Below are 8528 nucleotides of genomic sequence, written 5' to 3'. Positions count from 1 at the left end.
TGGCTGCATTTACTCGGTTTCTCTAGGCACCTCTTGCGAGGGATGTTGTTGTGGCATTTGATCCTCTCCTTGGTGGGTTTCATTCTCACAATTGGAAAGAATTATATCCACTGGTATAGGGTTGTTCACAACGACAATTACAAGCTCTTTTTGGTCAATCGACACCTCAACACACTGCTAGAATAATGCTCTTTAAGGACACACATAAACGCTTTATAGTATACTTATAATGACACTAAAGCTATGGTGACATCACTAAAAAATGTATTGAAATGCGGCGTTAGCATAGACCCTCTGATATTCCTTACATTTGTATAATATCATTATAAAGTATCTATGTTAACTTCAAAAATGTCTTAATTCTAAGGATACACTGACAATTGAAAATGTCAAGATAAAATATTTTAAGGACATTTATGTATGCCTTATTATTATTACAATGAAGATAAATTTAAATGTCACCTAAACTAATTTATATTGACAATTATAAGTGTCTTATACTTTTATATAAAGATAATAAAATATATCAATAATGATAATTTATAATATTATAACTAATATTTATTCAAACTATATAATCTTAATTCACCCACCACACCACATAGAATAGAAAAAATTACACATCACAATTTACTCACTACATAGAAGAAAAAAAATTTACACATTATTCCAATTCACCCATTATATAGAATAGAAAAAATTTACATCCACAACATTCAATTCACCCATTATATAGAATAGAAAAAATTTACACCCAAAACAATCAATTCATTCACCACATCATCATAACTCTTCACATCATTAGTACAAGTATAGAGTTTACAATCTAAGCCTTGGATAAATAAGCCATAAGAACCAAAATCGTTGTCCTCAATTGTCAAATTTATGATGTTTGAAAGAACCTTGCCCAAAGGAGGAATTTCTTTGGTAGCAAAATCGGACTGGTCCAACATCAGCATTTCATCAAAGAGTTTATCTTCAGAAGTCTGCAAGAACCTATCCATACTTTGATCACTTTACTAAAAGAAAGTTAAACAAAGTAAATAGTGTAAATGTTCCAAATATGCTAGATATTAAGCTAAACAAACTAAAAGAAACATATTGTAGGAATTATCTAATTCTCCTTCCTAGATTGAGAATTCACAAATAAATCCTTTAAAATAAACTTGGTTAGGGAAGAATGAAGACTACATTAACTCAGAAGTATGTAAATAGTACACCTATTTGAAAAATGTCTAACTTGCTGAGTTCCTATAAAGGATCAACTTCCGTAGGAGCATAATTTTCCACAAAATCTAGTAGGATAAAGTGTCCTACTTTACTAATAGTGACGAATTAAACACAATTCAATGTAATCTTTTTAAAATCAATCAATAGGTAAGTCCAAACAACAAAAACATAAATAAAAGAGTTATTATGTATAAAGCAATGCATGAAAAAATTTGCAAGTAGTAGTCTTACCAATAAGATAGAGAAAGATCTGTATTGTATATATGCCATTAGTATTTGTTGTCATATATTTAATTAATCTCTTCACAACAAGATCTCCATCATTGATATCTCTAGTTCTAAAATTCTTTCTTCCACCCTTTTACACAGTCAAAGAAACAAGTAATCGCATTGACAGAGCAATAAGTATAACCATCTCATCCTGATGACTAGAGTTAACAGTAGGCAAGGATAAAAGTTTGGTGTACCCACTATTAATTCTCCTTCCCAGTTGATGTGTTTGGTGTACCCACTATTAATAAACAAAAGTTTTTTGTGTATCTACAAGCCAAAGGAAATTATGTCGACAAAATAACTATGAATTGATGATTCTGATATCACTATGAATTTAGCATTTAATGCCAAAAAAATGTCGCAACCAATTTAGAATACAAAACTAATAAAACATTGTATACCAGTTGAGCAAATACTTTCTAAGAGGATTTCATAACATTTTGTGATATATTTCACATTTCTGGTTGATAGTTCAACATGAGAGATAAAAGGTCTTCAAGTGAAAATTTGTTGATGCACTATCCAATTTGATGTGCTATGCAATTTGATGCACTACACAAAGTTCCAAAAGTCAACTCATAAAGTGTGCAAGGGTAATTTCACTCTGCCAAGGGAACAAGCAGCAAGAGTAATATTCCTGACCTTAGATGATTTATGAAAGTTTTACAGTAGAGTGGTGTCTTTTTCATCCAAAATATTCAATTCATCCCCCACATCATCACAATTTATTACATTATCACAATTTTTCCATTAACTATTTGTACAAACGCATGCCATGCTTCTTTTCTGCTAAACAAATTATTTCTTTTCTATTTGTCCTTTCCAATTTTTCACTACCCAAGTCTAGTAGTGTTGCTACTATCAATTTATCAAATCTGATAATGAAAAACAGATTCTACAGAGATTTCCTACTAAACATTTAGTCTAATATCAAGTTTACATGAACTAATCTCCATACAGTGACATCTTTTATAGGATTAATTGGTTATACAAAGAACTATCAAAATCCAGTGGAGCTTTAGCCTGTCTGCACATATAAGATTATGGTTAATGATTACAAGACCTTTCACACAACATACTAGCAGAGAAGAAAAATCAAAGTTTGCAACTACTTCCTTCTAAAGCCATTAAAACATAAAAAAAGGGTGATATATGAGTGAGCTATCATTTAATAAATACGTGTTGTAAATTACATAAAAGGAGATTTTAAAGGTTTATAAACATAGAAATAGTTAGACCATGCAAGTGAACAAAGTTCAATCTATCTGTTTTTAGTTTAGTTTGACATGGAAAATATGCATACCACTCTAAAGAAATAGATGTTATGGTTATTCACTCAACTTATGTTTCCTATGTCCTCTTTGTGTCCTTATCTTTAGAGAAGCATTGTCCTACTCATCAATAACTACTATTTTTTTTATGAAAGTCAAAAATCACTATTGGTGAATGCTAATGATGAGAAACGAAGTCAATTTCAATACATTTACTAAGTTTTGATAACCAAATTCCAAAAGATGATATTATGTACTAACTTTTGATTGATTTATTTTTATTTAAAGTAAATATCTGAGTCACAATTCCGAAGGTACTTTTATAGCATTTAATAGAAATACAAGCATAAAGCCAAGAATGAGACCAAGAGTTTAGAATTTACAATCTCCTCTTCCCTACTTGGACTCTTCTTTTTATTTGTGGCAAACAAATAATCTCAATTACAAACATCACAAGCATCATGCATAATTACCAACAACAAACACAACAAAGTAACTTCTCTACTATATTCACAGTCAACAAAATTAACCAATTTATGATTAAAATTCCTATAGTTATTCAACCATGCAGATCAAATTAATTGGGGAAAAAAAGAAAAGGGCAAGAATTTCAAAAGCAGGTAGCGATGTCGCTACCTCACAACAAGCCACTACCCAACGAGGCATCCACCCCTCGTATGCGGCCGTTTGTGAATCGACTGCTTGGCGAGGCATCGGCTCCCTCACATGAGTTCATGTGAGAACCGGCCGTTAGCGAACCACTAGCTTGGCGAGGCTGTGGCCCCCTGAGTGCGGCCATAGGCGAAGCGATTGTTCGTCACCTAGCAAGGTAACGCGTGATGCTGCGAAGAGGGAAGAAATAAGAAATAGGTTACCTTTGAGCTCCTCTTGCTTGCTGCAGAGAGGGAAGAACCTGACTACATTGAAGGAAAGAAGGGGGTGGGAGAGGACCTGACTACATTGAAGGAAAGAAGGGGGTGGGAGAGGAAACAAAACGGGCGACGCTGGAAGGAGGAAATGAAAGGATCGGGTGGATGGGTAGGGAAAGTTTAGGTTTGGAAAAGGTTTAATATATTTATAATATTATGACACTTATAAAATGTATCATCATAAACCATCTAATATGATATTTTTTTCTAAAAATATTATCAAATTTAATAAGCGTCGTTATAACAAATTTATAATGACACTTTCTAATAGGTGTCATAAAGAAAGTGTCCTAATAGGTATTTTTTTCTTATAGTGACATTTGGTCCTTGTTGCGTTGGTCGCCATTGTTGTCTTGTACGATTTCTATATCTTGTTCTTGTCCTCCCACGAGTTGATTGAGATCTTGGTCTCCCATATTCTTGCACATTTGGATCAGTTTAGGGGTTGTTTCGTTATTGCCTAACTGGTATAGCCTTTCCCCGGCAATTCTCCGACTGATGACCCAATTTGTTACATGTTTGGCAAAAATCCGAAATCATTTCATATATGATTTTCAAATCCACTTGAACACCAGTAGGTAAGGTGATGGGGACCTTATGAACACGTTCACCAATAGCCAGAATCTACACCATAAGTCTTGCATACTCTAATCATTCTCTTATCCTAGTCAAATTATCGGTGTACAATGGTTTGTCGACTTCCGATCCAATCTTGCTTAGCACGAATTGGCTCTAATAATCTGGTGGGAGACCATGAATTTGTATCTATGTCAGCACAAACCGACCATCTTCATCAAATAGAAAACACTTGGGCATAATCTTCAAGAACATCGGAACACCGAAGGCAAAGTAAGGCCCTCCTTGGAGAACTCTTTGACGGTATTCTTCTTTATCAAACTTATATACCACCCAACCACTCTTGTGTAGGAAGAATTTGTGAGGAGTCTTTCATTGAGAACCAATGTATCGGACTCCATCCCTGCCCGGATGACGACGCATGAAGCATCCAACCAAACAAAATCTCATTGTATCCTCCACATTGTCTATGTCTTCAAACCAGAAAACTAATCTTTCTCCTTTTGCTTTGTACTAATCTAGATTTATAGCAAGGTTAGCTTTGCAATTATTTTTGAAGAGTTCAGCCCGATCTTGCTTCTTTGGTGGTTGATCAGTCCTCGTATCATTCACAGCATCCTTCCCTTGGTCCGGTATGGTGGTAGGCACTAGAGATTGATGTTCTTGCATCTCTGACAAGGTCTTCACCTCCTCCATAAATATACTATTATGTGTGTCATAATAGACCAATTTCTTGTAGTGCTTGTGCTTGCCACGTAGGATGCTTTCTATGTCACCTCATCTTCACTTGCCACCTCCCTAGGCCCCTTTTGACCAGAGTGCCTCTTGCTCCTCCCCTTTCCTTTAGCCATGAAGAGAGGAAACCGGCTGTACCTTGGAAGTGCTTCACCTCCCTAGTTGGCCAATGAAAGCTCTTGACAGTTGTTGTCTTTGACCAAACCTTAGGTGAGTTGGAAGCCTCCAAACCTCCCCCAACCACTTGGCAACACAAGAGTGGAGGGGAGGGTTGACCCTAGCCAGAGAAGATGGCCAAAGCCGGAGCAATTCACCTTGCTATTTGAGCCTCAAAACCACCACAAGAAAGCCCTCCACAGATCGTGGAAGACACCTACAACGAGAACGAGCCCTCGTCCTACCGGTGAGGAGGAAGGAAACCTCCGCCGGTCATGATGGAGGGTTGTCCACGCAAGAGAAACCATTGGAGTACAAAGAATCCTAGGGAGAAGTTCGAGCTTCTCTCACTAAACATTTCCATATCTTAGATGTTCAATGCTTGCTTTAAAACATAGTAAGTGGCTATTCCTCCTCTAACCCTTGTCGAAGAAAGAGATTAATAGTGCTTATAATTGGCTTGGATTAACAATTATGCAGATTATAACCAAGTAAACTTCTTACCTATTACTTTATTTATGTTATTTATTTTTAACTAATGTGTGTATTCTTACTAAGTTAGAAACAAGAGAAGTCAACTTTATTTGCAGGCTATTCACCATCCCTCCCCCTCCCTCTCTAACTGATCTTGACATCGATTAATGGAGAATATAAAGATAAGTTTAATTCCAAGACTCCCGAATGTCCTCGTAGTCATGACGAGAGTAGCTCGATCTCTCGACTCCTAAATACCAGTGGAGTTGGAGAAAGAATATCTTGATCTTTTTAACTCCCGAATGTTCGTAGAGTTAAAAAAAAGAATAATAGAGAATCAAACTTGTTAATAAAGGCGAAGAATGTAACGACCCGACCCATTTGGCGGCCCATTTGGTGACCCTCGGGTCGTCGACCGTCGGCCGTGCCGTTACTCTCTAGGACTTTCCACCCCTGGCAGTGAATTTTTGCCTCCCCCAGGATTCGAACTCTAGACCTCCAGGCTTAAGTATTAGAGTTTATGAATCCTGGTAACCAAGTGAGATCTCAAATGGGCCGCCAAATGGATCGGGTCGTTACAAAGAACGAGTAAGTTTACAAATAATTACATTGATCTACAAACTAAGAGCGTAGAGTAAATATGGAAAAAAAATGAGAATAAAGATGAATAAGATAATCATCTTGTGCAAGTAGGGTGGCAAGAGGATGAATCTCCACAAGAATGTTTAAAACAGTGGACTTAGACATCCAAATATGTTTCCACCTCCTCTGCTATCATGACGACCCATATTACATTCAACCCTACATCATGGTAGTTAGTCTAGAAGAAAAAGGAGTAGTAAGCGATTGCTCTAATCGCTTATGTTGTGTCTAATCGATTGACTTAATCAATTAGGCACCTCTGTGCACTCTCATCAAACTAGCTCTTAAGCAATTAAGAAAAATGCGTAATCACTTAAGCTTAGTATAATCAATTACCCTAATCGATTACTAGCCCCTAACCTTCAAAACTAAGTCTTGGGTTCTTTGCCCAACATCCGGTCAATCGTGATCTATTGGGATTCCTCATTGCCTAGCATCCGATCACCCTTAACTTGCTAAGACTTCTTCACCAAGTGTTCAGTTAATCCTTTGATCCACTTGGATTTTTCTCCTTATGTCAAGTGTCCGGTCAACCTTGATCCACTTGGACTTACTGTCTCATGCCAAGTGTCTGATTAATCCTTTAATCCACTTGGATTTTTCTAACTACCTGCTTCACTCACTAGGACTTTCTCACTGTCTAGCTTCACTCACTAGAGCTTTCACCTAGCTTCACTCACTAGGGCTTTCACCTGGCTTCACTCACCAGGATTTTCTTCTGCATATCTTCACTCACTAGGGCTTTCATCTTACTTCACTCACCAAGATTTTCTTTTGCCTAGCTTCACTCACTAGAGTTTTACTAGGTTTTTCTTCTACCTAGCTTTCCATTGGACTTGCCCTTGCCTAACCTTCAATTAAGATTTCCTAGTCAAGTATCCAGTCAACCTTGACCTGTTGGTGCAGCGGAGACCGGCAAGAGGGGGGTGAATTGCTGTAAACAAAAATGAAACTACCCTCCTCGGATTTCAACTCAGAATAAATGCAATAGTAAAATAATAAAGACAGAAAATAAAAGCAGAAACAGAAGTTTAACCTGGTTACAACCAAGAGGGTTGTTAATCCAGGGCAGTGAAAAGCGCACTAAGAAAATTCTCCTTCTCTGAAGGCGGAGAAGCCTTTTACACTCTAATTGCTCAGAACTACTGCTAGGAATTGCTTACAGATTGATTGTTTGAGTTGTTGTTGAATTCCTAGCTCCAGGGGTCTTTTTATAACTCCTGGAAAGTCTATCCCGAGGGTCCAAGGCGCCTCCAACAAGGTTCAAGGCGCCTCCAGCTCGGTCAGCGGATAAAACTTTATCCGCACGCAAACGGTCAAAACTGACCTGTTGAGGGCGCCTTCAACCCTGTTGAAGGCGCCTTCAAGGGCGCCTCCAAGCTGGTAGCCTAATTTCCAGCTTGGTTTCTTCAGCTTCTGACGCTCCGTTCTTTTAGGTGATTGCGGCCAACTGGAATAGGGCTCACCCGAACCCAATTCCCGGCCTTCTCCTCGAGCAGCCTTCCGTCACGACTTAATGACTCTCAAACGCCGCGCACGCTCTTCACGTCCACCGGAGTACTCTTCCGCAGCTCTCTCGTCCTTCGGACGCACTGAGCCCGTCGGCTCCCTTCCCGTGCCGTCCTTCTCGCTAGCTGCATCTTCCGCTCGACTTCCTGTGTTCCTAAGCTCCTGCACACTCAGACACAGGGATCAAACACAGCAGGACCTAACCAATTTGGTTGATCACATCAAAACTACCACGAAGTCCAACAATCTCCCCCTTTTTGATGTGCATCAACTCAAGTTCAAGTTAGGGTTAAAAATATACATAAACAGTCATTTTAAAGAAAAATTACTAAACTAAGAAGTTAAACATAATTTTTGCAATTTGTAAAATTGCAACACTTTTTATAATAAAAGAAATTTTAAATTTGTCTAACTCCCCCTAAACAAAAATAATAAAAGAAATTTTAAAATTTTCTAACTCCCCCTACACTTGTACTTTTCTCTCTCTCTTTGATCACAGTAAAAAATGGAGTCTTAAGTAAAATATTTTCAAGTAAGACTAAATCTTTGAAAAAAAAATTTCTAAGTAAATATGAATTTTTTTAAAAAAAGTTCAAGTTAAATTGAATTAAGAAAAATATCTAAGCAAGAATGAACTTTTTAGAATATTATAAAACAAATTTCTAAGTTAGAATTTTAAAAAAAAAATTAAGGAATTTTTTTTTATTTTTTTATTTTAACAATATTTGATAAA

General features: G+C 37.0%; 1 long non-coding RNA gene across 1 annotated transcript; it reads right to left on the bottom strand.

Moving 5' to 3' along the window:
* Positions 1-667: 667 nt before the first annotated feature.
* Positions 668-3817, bottom strand: LOC121997406. Its single transcript, XR_006116267.1, has 2 exons — positions 3411-3817; positions 668-986 (listed from the first exon to the last, which is right to left on the bottom strand). It is a non-coding gene; the product is annotated as an uncharacterized LOC121997406 (long non-coding RNA).
* Positions 3818-8528: the final 4711 nt, after the last annotated feature.

The sequence above is a fragment of the Zingiber officinale genome, chromosome 6A, assembly GCF_018446385.1.
Source record: "Zingiber officinale cultivar Zhangliang chromosome 6A, Zo_v1.1, whole genome shotgun sequence".
Classification (NCBI taxonomy): Eukaryota; Viridiplantae; Streptophyta; class Magnoliopsida; order Zingiberales; family Zingiberaceae; genus Zingiber; species Zingiber officinale.
The sequence above is the reverse complement of the archived record's forward strand: the minus strand, read 5'-3'. Positions and strand labels throughout refer to the sequence as shown.